Raw genomic sequence first — 19120 nt, 5'->3', positions numbered from 1 at the left:
TATTTCTCAGTTAGCTGCAGCACGGTCTTTTTCTTTGTGGGCCAACCCAGGACCTGGGGAACTGAATGGAAGGACCTCAGCTGACTGCAACAGGAGTCCCCTAAATGTCCTTAATAAAGTCATTCAAGCAACGGATACTATTTATGTTAAATTTCATGACTATGTGACATTCAGAGATAACCATGTATGTTCTGTGTCTTTTGTGAATACATTTTTCCTATCACACAATCTGAGAAAATACTGGTTTGTTCTAATGTAATTTTAAGTATCAAATTTATAAACAAGACCTTTAGAAAACAGAGACCCACCTCTAAATGCAAAGAACAAACATTTGCATTACCTATTTATATTAAAATATGCAGAAATTTCCAAAGTATTCAGTCAACTTATAAATTTTTATAACTTCTTCAAATTGTTAACATTTTTTTAACACACAGCATTATTTCAGCTTTGTGGAAGGCTCAATAACAATCTTTCTGGTCTGGAAAAAGGGAAGGAACATTATAATAAAGAATGCAGAATAAATAAAAACAAAACAGTACAAGCCGTACATCCACGCATACAAAGACAACTTTCATGGTGAGCTATAAGCAATTATAATAACACAATGTGCTGCATGTTGATTTCACCAGTGAAAAGAATTTCCCCAGTTATTGAAGACTTTCCTGGCAGAGTCTCAGAAAAAAAAAAATTCTGACATTCTCCCAATCTGACTTCTGTGCAATGCAAGTCATGCACATTTTAAACACCGATGAATAATACTGCCTTTCTTCTGCGAACTGTTAACAGCTGTAGAAACTATTATAGCCTGCTTAAAATCATGTCTCTGTAGTCAATACTCTCCAGACACTTAGCAATACTAAAGCTATTCCTGGGGCTAAACTAGAATTGCTATATGAGTACAAAGTTTGATTTATGTTGAAACGAAACAACAAACATCTGATCTTTCCTTTTTTAAATAGCCATTCATAGAAACACGAGTATCAGCTGCATAACTAGAAAGTGATGCACTGAATTTACAGAAATTAGACAAAGGAAGGCCACCCACAGTTACCTTCAAGAAGAAAAGATTTGTCAGATGGTGAAAGATTGCTGGTGAGGATACTTTGTACAGTCGTGGCTGCCCTAATGTCCTCATGGTGAGGCTGTGGGTTACGAGAGGGGTGTTTCATGAGTCTGATTTTTCAAGTCTTCTGAAAGACAGGATTGATCAGCAACCTGTACCATATCTTGGTGATGCTCATCATCAGCTACTCTCAGACAGATCACATGTTCCGCGGATTGCCTAATAAAATCGTCCAGATGCATCCAAGAGGAAGTCAAGGTCTCTGTGTGCTAAAGTTATCCTTTCGCATCCCAAAGCACAGGTGGGAACAGAAGAAATGTTCAGTTGTGGTTCCTCTGACATTTTTGAAATGACGACTGGGAAGAGAGAGGAAAAGATGCCATTGGAACAAGAGAAAATCTTAAAATACATCTAATATTTCGGATACTTTCCAAAGATTCACATACATTACTAAGATGTGCTGGAATTCCAATTTTGATTCCTCACTCCAACAAACTGCCATCAACGTTCCTTTAATTTTTAATACATCTTCACCTTTCAAGAAATGAAAACACATGAGTAAATACAATCAGATTTGTTGAGGGATTGTGATCTCTGACAGAGATAGCAAGTAATTTGACCAATAACAATAATAAGTGAGAGTTAAGCTAACTTGAAATAAGACACAATTCCTCCAGAACACCACCATAAATTGCTTGGGAAGATTTTAACAGCCTAAAATTAATGCTCCAACTTCTTCTAGATAAATTTTAAATCTTTAGCTGTTAAATTATCTAGAAAGGTGAAAGATAAGCTAATTGTTCAGCTCATTACTAGTTTTTGTCAGTAAATTACCTTTTAAAGCACCACATTTGTATCTTCCCATCAGAGCTCTTCAGGAAAATTTCAGCATGCACCAGTATTTTCCCATCTTGCACAGGTATGCTGCCACCTTCTCCAGCAGACATCCAAGCACCAGAATAGCCTGTCTGCCCTTCACCTGCCCCAGATTTCATCAAACAGAGCTCTCCACACACAGTCCTGGTGCCTGCGGAAAATGCTACCAGGTCATGCCTATGGCAAATTCAGTGTTGCTTTCCAAAAAGCTGCCATTGTTAGTTCCACCAGCTAACCTTCACTCTGGGGACAGGCTCTACTGCCCTAGGATAGGAACTCACTCTCACTAAAACATGCATTGCCCGCCACTGCTGTAATGGGACTGTGCAAGACTGACGACTCCAGAGGCAAAACAAAGCTTGACATTCCAAATGCAGATCTAACACAGAGCAGAATGGCTGTAATTCTCTTCACTTTCGATTCAAATTCAAGTTCTTGTATTGGGCTTGAGACCACTGTTATTTTTGGTAAAGCTCCCTTTGACTTTGCTCAAGACCCCAGTTCAAATTTACACAGTCCTATATCCCAGGCTGCTCCCAACTTTCTTCCTCCCTACTTACTCTCTCTCGCTCCCTCTACTTTTCTTATTCCTTTTGTTCTTGTGTGTCTCCTTTTCTTCTCCGTGGTTTGAGCCTTATCCCATGCTGCCCTCTGGGCTAAGATCTCTCTCCCTGGGAGGGCTTTGGATGTCGCATCTCCATAAACCTGGGATGACACTCAGATTCAGTGGGAATAAAGCTGACTCATATCATTGGGTCTCTCTTGCCAAGTATCCTCTGTCCTTTCTGCTGCCTCTTTGAACAATCTCATCCTATCCTTATTTAGCATCTGTAACTTTGCTCCTTTCTTCTCCTTAGCTGTTGGCCTACATTTTATATTTGCTAATTTTGCCATACTTAGACTGAGAGCTCCTACAAAGTTGCCAGATTTTTCCTTCCTTTGTCTACAAAATGGTGTGTTGTTTCAATGTTTTCCCGTAACAATGGAAAGAGATGGACAGTTTACCACACTAAAGCATATGGAAGGAGAAGGTATGCACATAAGGGGGAAGAGGACCTGCTATTTTCTTAAATTTTAACAAGTACCCAAGAAATAACTTTTTTTTTTTCCAAAAAAACACTGACCATAAACAATGCAAAAAGATATTGTTTAGAAAAAAGGCATTAAAAAGGTACCAAGGTACTAGTAGCCACTGTGCCCTTTGGGAATTTCAGCTGTGCTCTGATTCTTAATTCAGCACAGTCACAAGGCAACACTGCAATTACAATCCTCCAGGGGCTGCAAATTCAAAAAAAGTTACGTTGAAATCAACCGATTTCCAAGGTCATGCATTTGAGATCAGGGCAGCAGGGAACGAAACAGCCTTATAAAACTTACAAAATAAGTACAAATCATGCAACAGGAAATTATCACAGGTATTCTCTTAACATCAACTTGATTTGCTGAACTCAATAGTCAGTAGTTCCATTGAACAGAGTAAGAAAAACTAGGCTGTGGGTTACAAGGGCAGATAATTTACCATGGGAGGCTGACAGTGGACCACATGGAGAATTAAGCGGCTTGGACTGCAGACAAGCTTAGAGGGAGGGTGAACCAATGGCTATTTTGAGACCCTCTTGGGCGCAAACCAGCGTTCTGCTGTGGAGTGCTAATAACATACATGAAACACATCAAGGGCTGCAACATGGGCAGAAAAAGTCAAATAACCTTTCAATGTAAAAAAAGACAGATTTAAAGTGATTCCATCCATCACAAAGAGAAAGGAAACTGGAAAATCTCCAGCATGTAGGCACACTGTAAATGTGAGAACAGCGCTTCCCAGCAATGCGGTCAGGAAGATCTGATCCTTGGCACTAATTCTGGAATGAGGAACCTTTTAGACAGGTTACCTCCTTACCTGCCTATGTGCAGAAAAGTCACTGATAACTGAAAAACTTTTAAGCTATCTTCTGTGCTGCTTTTCTATTACAATAATTACACATTGGCTGCTCAGAACTGAATGGTATCTGGTATTGTTATCCTAACACGTGTAACTGTCTACCCAGACACTGACACTGCACCTCTCACAGTGGGAAGGGACTATGAATCTGAACACACAGGGCAAACAATGCCATCAACGCTTCCCATTTTGGCTAGTATCACTGCGTTAGCGCAGTCCACGGGCAGGTGCTGTCATTTCTGACAAGCTTGTTGGGTAACAGCGACAGGAATCTGTCAGATGCTGCCCACACGTGGGCCGTGTCCCCCACGGCACGCTGACCTCCTCCAAAGAAGTTTCGTTTTAAAATTCTACTGAACATTTTACAAATACCAGCCGGCAATGTGCAATGTATCACAGAGAAAGGGAAAGGCATAATGGTCAAGACAAAACAACAGGCAAATGCCCTCCAAGGGCAGCAATGGGCTTGCCAGAACACGTGCTGTGCTTGGTCAGAGAAACAGGCTGGATCTTTGTGGCGGAGGAACACTTGGCCCATCAAACAAGGTAATGGGCAAAGGTGCCTCTGCACTTCCCATGCAATTCCCTGACCCTTCAGTCACCAGAAGATTAGTGCTGTCATAACGATGACTCGAAGAAGCCCCAGGCTTTGCCAAGAATAAACCACAAGTACCTTTACCCTCACAAGATCGTATTCACAGCATGCATAACTCCTTTTTCCCCAGGAAAAAGTCCTGTGCCAATGCATATGAAGATGCATGTTAAAGACCTTTTGTATTGCCTCGATACAACCACACAGCCTGCTGTCTGTTCTTCCCTTGGACAAGGAAATTCCGAGAGACCTACCGACTCCTGCTTCCTGCCTTCTTTACACCACTTGAGGTGCAAAGCTGATGGAGATGAACAACCAGTTACACGTCCTAGGCAGGCAATAAAATATCAGAGGCTCTCAACTAGCCGAGGAGCCTTTGTGCACCTAGCCATGACAGCTCAGAGCACTTCTGCTCCCATGCAAGAGGTTATCAGACCCACAGCAGAGCTTTAAACTTCAAGCTAAGCTGTCGGACTACCCACAGAGCCTGTGAGACAAGCACGTATGCTCCCTATTCCCACCCAGCTACAAGCAAGCTCTCCATTGCCAGGGAGGGAATTGACTGGATAGGTGGCAACACCTTCAACTACAGAAACAGATTTGGGAGAGCTCTGCCACAGCACACTGGGAGCTTGGGTTCAGTACATTATGCAATGAGAGAATTACAGTATTGTGTCTTTAACAAAAAGTAAGGTCTCTGAAGTCATGATTTTTGCTTTTGGAAATTATATTAAGATCAGTGCAGAAACTGGTAGCAAAGAAGTGATTCATGAACACCAACAAAGTGATTCACCAGCCCCTCGCTAGGAAGTGATATCATCACACCACATCTCCATGAGACTGGCAGAAGAGAAGCATTGTTTCACAGGACAGGAAAGTGCTGAATTCTCCAGTTGCAAAGTATTAAATCTGCAGGTATGTATGACAAACAAGAGGGGGAAAATTGTCAGTGCTGTGGGTATATTGTACAATTAACCCACAGCCCAAACTGATTCTTCTCTACCTAATCCATCACTCCTCACTCCATCCCTCCAGCCACAAACAGTAAAATCCTTTCTTGCTCCCTGCTTAGCAGCTATATAGTGAATATGCTCTTGCATTCTTTTACCTCAGTCCCACAAAACTGCCTTTGCTTTCAGTCTTGCTAGAGATCTATATGCCTTAACAGTATGCCTGCTCCACCCCTTTGCCCTGCCCAGCACAGCTATCCAGTGTCCAGTGCTTCTTAGGTCAAAAGGTACAGGACTACTGCACATCCAGCTGGCCTAGGGAACCCCAAAGCTCTTCCAGTTCCTGAGCTGCACTGATTCTCACCTTGTGGCTCACACTAAGGAGAAACTGAATGCATGTATGCCACTGCTGGGGAGGTAGAAGCGAGGGAGTTTTAGGCTTCAGCATGTATGCCACATGTTATCTTCAAGGGTGACATGCTAGGTAACAGGTTTTTTCAATTCTTAAAACGACCTGGTATTGGACACGACCATGGTCTTTGCAGTTATTCTGGGTGGTATCAGCTTGTCAGTACCTCAAAGTCCTCAGAATGCCACGCTCTGCCATGCCTTGTCATTAATGATCTGCCCCTTGCAAAGCAGGCAGCAGTAGGCTTGCAGCTACATAACTACCGAACTGACGATGACATGCTGACATTGTCCAGATAAAGAGGATTTTCTTTCTGTCAGTCTTATTCCTTCTCCTCTGTCTGTCCTGTGTACCAAGAGGTCAAAGTACTACCCCTCCAGTCCACCTGATAGCAATGCTTCTTCCTCACCTACAAAATTGCTCTCAAAAAACCTATGCTTATAGCACTTAACATCTGCAGCCCTAAGCATTTGAAAGATAATAAAAGCAGTGCTGCTTTCCTCCCCAGCCTGCTGCCCAGCTGTGCCAGAGGCAAGGGACACCCTGAATCCAGTGAACTTCCAAAGAAAAGAGTGGTGAATTTTTTAATCAATTGCTCCAAAACTCCTTTAACAGTCTGCAGGAAGCCTGGTGGGCCTGCTGCTACGTGGATCTGCTGGCACACAGCAGGTTAACTGTCAAATCACGGCTTTTGGAGCAATCACAGAGCAGAAGGCTCGTCCAAGCAGCGCTGGAGAGGTCATCTGCAAGGGAGAACAAATCTTGTGCCACGCAAAATGAAAGCAAGTTTTAAATATTTATTCTGCTATCGCCCCTAAACCCCCAGGGACTGGCCTTTTAACGCAACTTGTATCCTCCAATCTAGAAACCTCTAGTAATCAGTTCCCTGGAGACTGGTGCTGTAGATGCAGACAGGGCTTAGAGCTGAGCAGCTTTGGGATTTTTGATGTATCCAGCCACACTTGCTGCCAGCCAGAGCAACACAAGACTCCTCATGCAATCCACTTGCTTCATTGGGTTCACCTAGAAAAGCAAGCCAGTCACCCATCAGCCTTCCAACTCAGCCCTCTGTCACCCGCAAACAGCAGGGTGGAAGGAAAACCTCTCTCTCTGTTCCAGCAGTGCCCCCAGGCTCGGGCATAGCGACAGACAGCTCCTGTCCCAGAGAGCCTGCGTCTAAAAGGACAGTCAAAGGGAGGAGACACACACAAATGGAGAACTTGACTGCATGATTTTATCGTGTGGTAGGGCACAAGAGAGACCATATTCTTGACACGGTTTCAGTGTTTCTGTATATTAGATAAGATCATAGGGGAACTCAATCAGCAACAGAAAATGGAAATGTCCCTTCCTTTGGCCAAAAACAAAAAAATCACTGGCCCTGATTTTCCACTTGTGACCCTTACTTAACATCAACGTAACCCAACCAATTTTCACAGTTTCTCCTCATACACTTAAATAAGAAAACAACCTAATTTTCCATTTGGCTTAAGAGAAAAAGATGCTGCTTTTGGAGTACACAGACATAAGTAACCTGTTAACAAGCATTTTAGAGAACATTTCACTTTGGTGACCATATTCCCAAGTTATTTGTTTGATCTAGATAAGCAGCAACAGTTGTACTAATCTCTTTAAAAATTAGCATGTATCATTAGTTAATAAGTCCTGTTTATGGTGTTTAAGAGCCTCCTTGTTGTGCATACATGCCACTTCTTTAAAGTCATGGAGGCATACCCCAGACAGAGCAGACTGGAATAGATCAGAGATAACGGTTTTATCTCAATTACCCAGAAAAGTGAATGGTTCAATTATTCTGTGTAGTATAAAACCTCATGTACCACAGGAACAGAAGCTTGAAGGCCACATAGTACTCTCACTTTGTGTGCGCATCTTCCAGTGCGGTCAACTGGATGCGAGCTTCTGGTTCTCAGCCAGTAAAACATTTGCCAGGAAATACCCCATCAACTCCGGGATCACGCTTCTGTCCCAACAAAAGCTGACATCTATCACATCATCCACACATGTGCTGTCACTTTTACATTATTGGGGGGAGGGGAGAAAAGAGCTTGCATAAGTAAAATTTACTTTGTTAAATTCTGGAGGCTCTTTGAAAGGTAAAAGCATTTTTAAATCTTGGCCTCAGGAAAAACATTCTCTGCTTTCAGGAGTTTGAATGGGATGACCACATTTCTAGGCATAAGGACATCCGATAACTTCTGGTGAGACTACCACAGTTTAAGAATTTAACAACATGAAGATGGCTTAAGCCAACAGGTATCATTTCACCACAGGGCATGAGAGCAGAGTCCCTGAAGTTCAGCGGGTTCCTGAAGTGCAGCTGAGGAGTGACAGTGGGTTAAGCTACAGCAACGTGATTGCTTGCAACTGTCTCTCTTATATTCTAAGAGCTAAACTATCCTCTTCTGAGGTATGGGTCAAAATATTGCAAGAAATGCAGGGCACAGAGCAGAAGAAAGATTATTTTTAAATTGTTAGGCTTCCCACAAAGTTTTCAGATTCTGCACATAGATGTAAACAATTTTATCATTTCAGTTACATCAGAACATCTTTATATCAAACCAACCAACTTCTTGTTATCGACCCCTTTTTTTTTTTTAATTCTAGTTACACACCATCCCCTTGAAGTAAAATAGTTCAGATTCACACATAAAGATTGAGATAATAGGAATAAAAGATAATGAATCAACCGGGTTTGTACACAAAATGAGTATCTGTAATTACAAAGCAGCCAGCATGCTGACTCTGTCTTGAGTTACATTACAGACTGACCCCTTGGATCCTTGGAATTAAAATCACCTTTGCTCTCTCTGTCACAGGTCAAGTACAGCTCAGCCAAACCTGGAGATTTGTGCCAAACAGTTTGTATTTCCAACAATTAAATATTGAATTTGCCTTTTATAAGTCACTTCGGAATCACTCTTGCACAATTATTTGCATTCCCAGCCATTTTATTTCAGCCCCAAATACAAAAAGCCATTAACAGTTGGCCAGTTTCTGCTCTCGTTTGTCCTAGTGCAAAACCACATCATTTCCACTAAGATCTGTGGAGCCTGAGTTTTGTACCACACATGGGAGAGCAGAACTCCTATTTCACTGAGGCAATTCACATCACCAGTAAGTCGCTGTGCCTGTGGCACACATGGCCTGGAGGTTTCTGTTCTGCTGCACACACTACCTCCTCTGCTTACTGTCCTTTTAACTCCTCTGGAGCCCTACCATATCCCTCGCAGGCCTTTCTTTTAAATGGACCTTGTTTCACAGACAGACCAGAGCAGGTTACTTATTCCCCTTCAGTCAGTGGATTTACAAGAAGCACGCCAGCTAAGTAACACTGAACAAAAGACAAAATTGTTTCTACAGTGTATTTGCACACAATAAAATGAACCAATCAAGCAAACAAACTGTACACAACGTGCCCTATTATTAACTGAAACCAGAAGAAACTCTCTTCAGTACTTTCAGTGCTTATAAATGCATGCTTGCGTCCTAAGCAAGCTAGAGAGTCCAGCAATTACCTAGCCCTCAAAGCTTTGAGCCAAGTTTTCTCCACAGTATTTACTCCCTGGGGCTCACAGGATGTAACAGATAACTGGTCTCCAACCCTGTTTTTTCAGAGCCCTCCGCACTGAGGGCAGACTTTCCTCATTCTCCCTGACAGATCACCTGGTGTAACTTCTGGACTCCCTTCATTCACTATTCATGTCACTGCCACTGCCACGTTCCCAGACATGGTGCCATTCCCTGTGCAACACCTGGCCAGGGAGGGACAGGCGGCTAGGCGCCAGGGGACACCAGGAGCTGTGGCACTGGGAAGCAAGCACTCTGCTGCCCGTCAGGAGGCAACTACAACGAGCACAGCAACAGCCTGAAAGAACAGAAATCTTAATCCCACTGTCCCTGCACACCCATGATAGCTGGGTTAGGAGTTACTGTTCTGCTCTTCTACAGATAAAACATTTAGAAGTACCTAACCATTGCTTTGTGCTTTTATTTCTTTCTGGTAATGTAATAAAGCAATTCCCAGTTATAAAAAAATGTGGCTGTTAGCAACTGCGATGAGTATGTCCAGAGGTACGGCCCTCGGTACATAACACACAGAGAGCGCTAGCCAAACAAGCTCTCGTTCCTCCCAGCAGGCAGCCTGACCTCAGACAGGATTCACACGCCACCTCATACAGCAGCATCCCACAGGATTACGTGTCCTTCTGCAGACACAGTTTTCTGCCACCTTGCAAGACCACATCAACAGCCACACATCCCGAGAGGCAAACTCCCCCAAGCCTCCCCCTTGCAGAAAGGGAAAAGTAATTTATTACACCAATACGAGGCACAGTCAATCACCGCAGCTCGACTACTGATCCATGACAAAAAAAACCCAGTGCTGGTTTCAAAGGCCCTCTTCTGCCACCCTTCCACTGAATAATTTAATTGAGCAGAAAAACCTGACATGTCACAGCACAGTATTTCTGATGCTAATTCATGTGTCCTTTTTTCCCCTACTAGAATTCATGGCAGCAGAAGATTGTCATGTTTTTCAAGTGGGAGATGCTAAGAACTGGGTTTCAACTCTCTGGTAAACCTGGAGAACAAGGCAAGGGGCCAGCTCCTCTGTGCGCGAACCCCCAGTGACTCAACTGAAGTGTGCGTAGATGAGGTGAGAAGCAAGGATAGAATCAGATAATCCCATTCCAACTGTGTACAGCCAGATTTGTAAACAGAGAAACTGGCCACTCTTTTTGAAGTAGAGTATTATCGTCTCGGTAAAGCAGCAGTACGAGTCTATGCATCCAACGTTTTAATTCTCAGACAAAGCCAGGGTAGAAGCACATCAGATTTAAAAAACAGCTCTGAACAGCTTGGAATGAGCAACTTTAAGACTGCTTGGGCAACCTTGACTTGAACTTTCTTCTATAAGGAATCAGTGACTGGACACTATAACATGCTATTTCCCTATAATGTAGCACACTGTCAGCTTCAGATCCTTCCATTCTGCCTCAAATACCAATATCCTGACATGGCAGATATATGGTTTATGTGTATGTTTAATTCAGCACAAAACAAGGAACAACGCTGCATTTAGCATTCAGTTTTAACATCATATATACACACACAAACACAGACGCAGATAACCTTAAGCAGTCAGATACACATGTGAAACAAGTTTTTCTAATACTCTTCCAACTATTTCTCACCATTACTAGAATCCCTTCCGAAGTCCCCCTCGTAGCATCAGTACAAGTCCAAAGGGTCACATGAACGAGGCCCTCGCTCCCCCTTGGCACCAGGGAGAACTTGCCCCAACACTCTATAAAAAGGATAAAGCTTTTAGCTTTAAAGCAAAAGTCACGAGGCCTACAGCCTACCACAGGAAGACACCAGAAGAGATCAAGGGCATCCCCAGAGGCTTTGTTAGGTGACAAAAAGTAAAGCATGCAAAGTTACTCAACTGTTTTGTGGACTTACAGCTCTGCTGGCATCCTCGTAGTGTCATAAATTTAAGCGTATACATAAAAATACAAATACAGTTACAACCCTGCCATGAGTTCCATGTGAACAGCTCTCTGTAAGCAATGTCAGCTCCTTCCATGTGCAAGGCCTTGCCTATACAGGGCTCTCTGCAGGATTAGGACTGAAAACTATGTACATAAATGCTGGTAAAGTATGTTTACATAATATGTAAATAGACATAGATAAAGAAAAGTACATTCACACCAACGACTCAGGAAAGAAAACAAATCATTTTTCTACTGCTAAAAGTACTGAATCACTTACCATCTGCTTTGGGAGAAAAAAAAGACTCAGTCCAATTCAGCTACGAAGAAAATCCTGTCTAAAAAAAGTAATCACATGCTAGATCCCCCTAAGTTCAATTTCCAATCATTTTAACATGGAGACATGGAGAGTTTTGGGTTCCTGCAAGAAAGGAAAAAAAAAAAAAAAAAAAAACAGTAAGAAGGATGTGTGGCTCGTTCGGCCCTGATCCTGCAAGCTCTAAATACTTAGCTATGAGGAATAGTGGAAGCTATTTTTCAGGAAAAAGCTGAGTCTCTGCATCAGTTTCTGCTGGAATTCATCCTAATCTTCCAAGAAAAATCTGCCACACTTTGCTACCATGCTGTGAAATGTAGAAGTAAATTCTAGATACTAAATATCTGAACTAATTTCCTATTATACCAAATATACTTATATTTGGGTTTTTTCCTCAATCATCTGAAGATATACCTATGCCCACTGTAGCATAGTGCAGAAGTGGTATGTTACTGACAACTCTATTATTCTAAATGAAAAAGAACATGTGGTCATGTAAATACTCGGAGTGCCAGAGCACAACCAGCAAAGGCCACGTTTATAGCTCTGGCAAGCATTTGTCATTTCCAAACTTGTAACTTTTCACTTTGTCCTCAAACACACCACTAAAATGACTTTCTTCAGTTTTAAAGAAACTAAAATTTTTATATCATCATTTCTATTCACACTTCAAAACCCAGCCTACACATAGCACTGACTTTCCAAATGCCTTTGTATGTTCCCTTTAACAGCTGTTCATCCCGCAACTGTACGTCATGGAACCAAACTGCCCTGTTTCCTCGTCGCCTCATTCCCTGCACATTCAGATACCCGCTCACCTCTGCATTCTACTTCTCTGGAACATCCCCCTGACCTCATTCACTCACACTTCATCCACACTGGCATCTCTTCCTTCCTTTTCTTTTTCCTCACCATTTTCCTCTACTAATTGCCACATTTTCTAATTGATGTTCTTGTATTTTAATACTTTTGTCTTGGAAGTAGTCAAATCCGGGGTGATAACCAAAACGCAAAGCGAGATCAGTACTGCTGCGTGGGTGGCTGTAACACTTCTTTGGGTCCTGGCCTTTTTCTTCTGCTTCTCTCTGTGCACCTTCCTTGTTCAAATGCTTGCACAAAACTTCCTTCCTCCTCCCAGAGGCCTCAATTTTAATACGGACCCTTCTCCTATGGGACAAAGAAGGATTTTACTGGATTTACCGATTAACCTAAACACTACAAACACCTGAAAACATTGAAAGGTATTTCCCTGTCCCACTAAAACACCTTATCTACCAGATTTTATCATTCACCTCTTTTTCTGCTGAACACTAAGCCCTTCCATGAAAAACATGTGTCTATTATTATTTAAAATAGAAAAATGCTCCTTGGCTAGTCTTTAAAAATTACTTATTCCCTCCTTCATAAATTGAGCATTATTCATTAACCCTGTATAGAACTCTGCTGAGATAAATTTGATCCCAAGTCACTAAGAAATGAAAAAGTTCTTTCTCCTGCTGAAAAGAGATGCTTAAAATAATGTGTTACATATATAACCAAAGGCAATCAAGTTACTCTGGCTTCACGTGTTACTGCTTATCACCTGTGCGATGACCATAACTAGTACTTACTCATGACTGTGAAAAAGAAAGGCTTAGCTCAAAGATAAATGCTAAAGCATTTTTGGCAGTGAGGGAAGGCTATCAGTGAGCACCAAGCAGGTTACAGTGACTCAGCTGCACAGCAGTAACTCTTTAAGCCACAGAAATAGGATTACTTTAGACCTTGCTAGTAAGGTTGATGAACAGTTGGTGTGTGATCACTACTTAGCATAGCACAAGCAGTGGTAGACCCACACCTCACACCCTCTGGGACCCCAGTTAGCAAACTATCTACTTCTAACTCTCAGACTCCAGCAAAGCACGATCACACCCTACCCTAGCACAAAAGTGCTCATACGCCACACCTATCTCAAAGCAGGCAAAAGCAAATATGGCACTGATTCAGTGATAAGGGGAGAACAGATATGCACTGAGAGAGAAACATAAGGCTTTTGCTGCAAGCGAGCAGCTTTTCTCATCACTGCCTGATGACAAGGACTTTGCAGAGTCTTCATACGCTAAGCAGGCCTTCCCCTGGGTCGTATCAACAAAACCTTCTCTTGCCATTTGAAAGCCAGCTGCTGAGGGGAGGGCTGAAGGCCAAGGGAGCTGCTTCCAAACAGAGCTGACCTCGCAAGCTTTCTCCCACCCTCTGCTCTACCACTGATCAACCAAACAGGACCCTTGGGATTCTCTGAAAAAGTAACAGAGAGAGGAAAAAAAACCACAAGTGGAGTTCGGCACTGATGTAACAGAGGCCACAGGGGCCTTATGGGTCACTGACGGTGACAGAATTCAAAGGACCTCCAGGGATGTGGTTTCAAAAATGGTGGAGAGAGCCAAGCTCTGAGCCCGAGGAATGACGCGGTGCCGGTGGCAGTGAGCACCAGGGCACGCCTGGAGCGGCAGGGGGGTGCAACACGGCGCCCTGTGCTTGCTGCCACTGGCAGCAGGATAGACTCTGGGTGTTCCACATCACCGCTAGCCAGGACCTTCCAGGGAGGAGACAAACACCTCATGCCAATAAAGCATCAGGACTACAGCCAAGTATGACTTTTGTTTTTTACCAACTCTCCCAGCAAACAGATTTCAACTTTCCCAACAGGTAGTATCAGCACTTAAAATTAAGAGTAACTTATATTGATAAAATGATAAATGGCTTCTATGTATTTTGCTGCTTTTGAATGCACTTACGTAAAATAAATATAAAATTATTTTAACACAACCAGAGATAAAGATATGCAGGGAAGAAATCACAAGTAAACATTCCACATCTTTAACTGTGTCTTTTCTGCTGTCAGGTAAAAGACTAAAAGTGATGGTCCAAAATTATGGCATTCTGTACATTATAATAATCAGTGATTCCCATTTGTTTCTAATTACATTCTTCATAACACAGCATCCATACACATTCCTGTTGATATTTTATTTTGAAAGTTATGCCAGTAATAAGAAAGAGTGACAGTACCGCTTTTTATGGACTCAGAATTACACTTGCAAATTGAGCTGCAGGTTTCTTCCGTCTCAGTAATTGTCAAAAAAAATCTTTTTTTACCTTCCTGCCCGTATCTGAGCACCCAGGATTGTGGACACATTAAACAAATTCTTGAATATATTTTTAAAGTTTTAGAAATAAAGGTCATATTTTTCCCAGATTATATGATCAGATTACCCTTGGAAAACATTAAAGATATATGAAAAACTTAGAAACATCAAGTACTAACTCTACAACCATTAGGGGATTTCTCCTGCTCGTGCGCTCTCTGGGTTTTTTTGTCACAGCTGGATACAGCTGGTGAAAGTGCCACGCAGCTCCACAGCTGCAGTGGCTAAGAGTGATACCACTCAAGCAGATCTGGCCAGACATGCCGTCCTGCAAACTACATGCCAAGAAGGAAGCGCATGCAGGGAGGACAGTTTCTAACCACACTGGTAAACGTCTTCTTCCTCACACCCAGGATCTGTCCTAGACAGTCAGAGAGTTCAGAAGGAATAAGGCCACGACTAACTCACAGTACCCATCACCACAGTCTAACTTGGGCGGCGTCAGAGACGTCAGCACGGATCTGATCTGCACCAGTGGAAATCGGTGGAACTAAATTCAGAAGATCAGAATGAGGCTCATTATCTCTGCAAATTCATGCACAGGGAGTTGCATGCTTCACAGCCTTTCCTACTCTGAGTCACTCCAACTCCTGCTCTACGCTGTTCAGTAGCAAACTGTCAATAAAATTCATTAATGATGTGCTTTATATAGAAATACTGCCTTTAACAGAGAGGCTACAACAAATGAAGAGTGCAGCAAGGGGTGAATTACGTGGTTAATGGAATACAGGATGTGTGTCAGTAAAGAAGTGGTAAAGGTGGGTGGGAGTCTTAATGTTACATAGATCTGCTTGAAGTTTGGTACATATATGAACTTAATTCCCCTTTTGATTTCAGCACAGTTATATCTAGGTCTCCTCTGTTTCTACGGATATCTAAATTCTTTGATGATTAACCAATAACCAACTTTCTTTTACACAGCCATTACTGGAGAGCCAGCAAATATTACATACATGTTGTTTGCCTTCTCTCTTTTTAGTCTTGTTCTCATCTGAATCATGTTTGGCTAGCATTCATATCTATCTCCTTGACTGGTGTAGCTATAAAAATTAAGAAAAAAAAAATATATATACCCCCTTGCAGTACCGGTGGCAGGAACAGTGCAAAAAAGACATTCTTCAACACAAATTCTTATTTTTTGTCCTGTGTAAACACATATCTGCAGCCATTGGCAACACTATAAAGGAGGATGGTTTCTATACTGCCTAAGTTCTACACACTGTGAACTATTCTAGCATCGTGACACATTTAGTTACAGTTAACAACCAAACTTCTAAGCAGGCGGCTCTCATTTTCACCCATTCAAGTCTGCTGGTTTACCTGATGGTTACAAGTAATTCTAACTTCTCAAAGCAAATTTAAAAATCTGTGAAGCAACCCCCAGAAGAAAGTGAAAATGGGCAAGAGATATTTCACAAACTTGGGGGGAACTGTAATACATTACAGCAACAAAGAAGCTAGAAGCTGAAAAACTGTCCATCTCAGGAGTTCAGGTAGAAAGAAGCCTAGAAATACAGGGGGGTTGGGCAGGAGAAAATAGCTGTAACACTTCTCAACTCACTCTCTTTCTGTGTGTGGGGAAAAAACCAAACACAGCAGGAGACCAAAACCATAACCTAAACCTGACCTCCCTCACACTGGTTGTATCATGAAACCACTGGGCTGAACTTTGGTCATTGCATCACTGGCACAAAGCAGTCTCAAAGCCCAGCCAAGCAACTACACCGTGATTTTTTTTTTTCTTCACGTGCACTCAATATGGTAGAGGCCAGCTAAGAATATGGCTCTTGAGAAGAAAAAAACATGTCAGTGTAACTGCTAGTTGGCTTGCTTTTCTTTTGAGGTTGGTGGTTTGTTGTTTTGTTTGGGGTTTTTTTTAATATTATTGCACCGAAAAATGTGGGTGTGACATAGCATTTAACTGGAACATTAAGTGCCAAGGGCATATTTTTGTCTTTATCTGTTAGAAATAGAAATCAATACAGTTGTTTAAAAACATTGAGGATCATAAGGTGATCAATTATGCAAAACATAAACTTTATTACCAGCGTAACATGGCACAGGGAATGTTCACATAAAGATGTTCTTAAAATCTTAACATAACATCCTTGTACACAGGACATGTGATTCATGGTTTACAGAGCGATAAGCACTAAAAGGGTCAAGTAACTCACCTAATATCACCCAGCGAGTCAACATCAGGCTGAGGTCAGTACTCAGGATCCTGGTTTTCCATGCTGATCCTTTTTTACAACTGCCTGTTACTCCAAGCGCACAATGTCCTACCAATACCAAGCATTTCCATTTCCACAAAACAGCTTATTTTTGTGCTGCATAGAAAAAGAACCAGTGTGTTCAAAACTGAGCATTCTAGTAATCACTTGCAAGCATAAAATATAATCGCTGAGGCAAGACACAAATGGATAGCTTAAGCCAATAAAGAGATAATTTATCAGTATCACTGGTAATGATTACTTCCAAAAACTCCAGTCCATACCTCTGTAATTAAATGGACTGTGCCTGCAGAAGGGGACTGAATAGAAGCGCACACTGACCACGGAGCCTCCCAAATCCCCTGGCTTCTGACAAAATGACAGTTGCCAATCAGCACAGCAGCGGTGAGACTGTTGGCACCCTCAGCAGTTCGCTCTAATACAGAAAGGCTTGCAGGCCGTTGAAGACTCTGCCTCTCAACTCATTAAATCTGCCCCCTCATCCTAAGCATCCTGCCAGCAGACCTGCCAGGTATACAAACGCTCCCCTGATCTTCACCCCATGCTCCCAACACTGGCACTGGAGAGAGAAATTACTTAAAACATCAGCGTGTGAACACGAGCTGAAAATTGCAATGCTTTGTAGCTTCAGGTGGAACTCGAAAGCAGCAACTTGAATGAACATCCTCCTCTATGAAGAGGAAGCAATAATGCCATGACCTAAATTTGCATTCTGTGCACCAAACTTATTTATAGATGGAGGGAAATAGGTTTGGGAGAAGAGATTCAAGTCACCAATCTTTGTTTACGGCATCAGTGTTTCATTCTCTGCTGGGCCATCACATGCCCACAACATCTCTACTTCTGATTCATGCACAATATTTCTTATACATGTATAACATTTAAGAATACTATAAGGCCACATATACCTTATCTGAGTTTAATGCATATCTTAAGACCTGAGTTTGACTTTAATCAAGAAAACACATTGGTTTACCTCGTTTTTAAACAACTTTTTTTAACTTGGTGGGCTGCAGACACTGCAGTCCTATTTGATTATTATCCTTCAGCTGTTTTTAGAATCCTAACTAGCTGGGCCTAGACCTACCATGGTCAGTACTTAGGTGCTGAACACCCACTTAAATAATTGAACTCAAGGTGGTATGAGCCTGTATATTTGTGACTAGAGACTAACATTAACAAATCCCATCACTAACAGGTTAACTTCTGACAGTATTTTCTAGACATGATCTGCTATGTGCAGTCACGTGTATTAGAAAGAAGGTAATAGGATCATTGCCACAGACATATAAATGAAATAAAATGTTGTATGTAATGCCCTGGCAGAATAAATGCTGTACCCCTTTTGTACATCAGCCTGGAACAACCACATGCAGGCTCCAGCTGGCTGGAACTGAGCCAAAAGATTATCCATCCTTTCTGTCACATGTGGGTTCTCTGAGGATCAGTGCCTGGAACTCCATGTGCTGGTTCGATGTTCATCTGTGGTTAAAGATAATGGATTCAAATAGAATCATGCTCGAAAGTGACGATAAGGAGACACATCAAGGACAGCGCGTGTCGTACAGCAAGACCTCGGTTCAGTACTCCAATGGGAGCGGCTGTCTCAGAAAGTAACTTGAAATCAGACAGATTTGGCAAAATGGCTTAACAAGCAATTTGTGATCAAACATAACCTGTTTGCGTAGTCTGTTACATGTCCGTGACACCTCATTTGCACTACCGTGCTCAAGTTTTACACGGCTGAACTACAAGCCAAGTAAGAAGTTCCTCCCGCGCTTTCTCCTCAGCCGCCCGCAGCTAGGCGGGAGCAAGCACGCTCCGCGGGAGCTCTGGCTTCCCCGCCCCTGGCGGGCAGGGCACTGTGCGGGCCCCCGCACCCGCCGGGCGAGGCCCCCCGCCGCCCCTCAGCGCCCCACCGCGGGGTCCAGGGCCGCTGCCCCCTCCCGCACGCCCGGCACGGCCTTGCCCCTCACCCCGCCGCTCTAAGATGGCGGCCGCAGGCGGCGACGCCGCACGACCCCAGGCGCCGGCCGGCCC

General features: G+C 42.7%; 1 long non-coding RNA gene across 2 annotated transcripts; it reads right to left on the bottom strand.

The window, feature by feature from the left end:
* Nucleotides 1–286: 286 nt before the first annotated feature.
* Nucleotides 287–19107, bottom strand: LOC135315604 (uncharacterized). 2 transcript variants are annotated; one of them, XR_010375084.1, is made up of 6 exons: nucleotides 19057–19107; nucleotides 17021–18562; nucleotides 11626–11766; nucleotides 11046–11158; nucleotides 1513–1600; nucleotides 287–1422 (listed from the first exon to the last, which is right to left on the bottom strand). It is a non-coding gene; the product is annotated as an uncharacterized LOC135315604 (long non-coding RNA). The 2 variants fall into 2 exon arrangements; XR_010375083.1 differs by lacking the exon at nucleotides 19057–19107 and having other exon boundaries at nucleotides 292–1422; nucleotides 17021–18995.
* Between the last annotated feature and the right edge of the window lie 13 nt (nucleotides 19108–19120).

The sequence above is a fragment of the Phalacrocorax carbo genome, chromosome 13, assembly GCF_963921805.1.
Source record: "Phalacrocorax carbo chromosome 13, bPhaCar2.1, whole genome shotgun sequence".
In the NCBI taxonomy this organism is placed as follows: domain Eukaryota; kingdom Metazoa; phylum Chordata; class Aves; order Suliformes; family Phalacrocoracidae; genus Phalacrocorax; species Phalacrocorax carbo.
The sequence above is the reverse complement of the archived record's forward strand: the minus strand, read 5'-3'. Positions and strand labels throughout refer to the sequence as shown.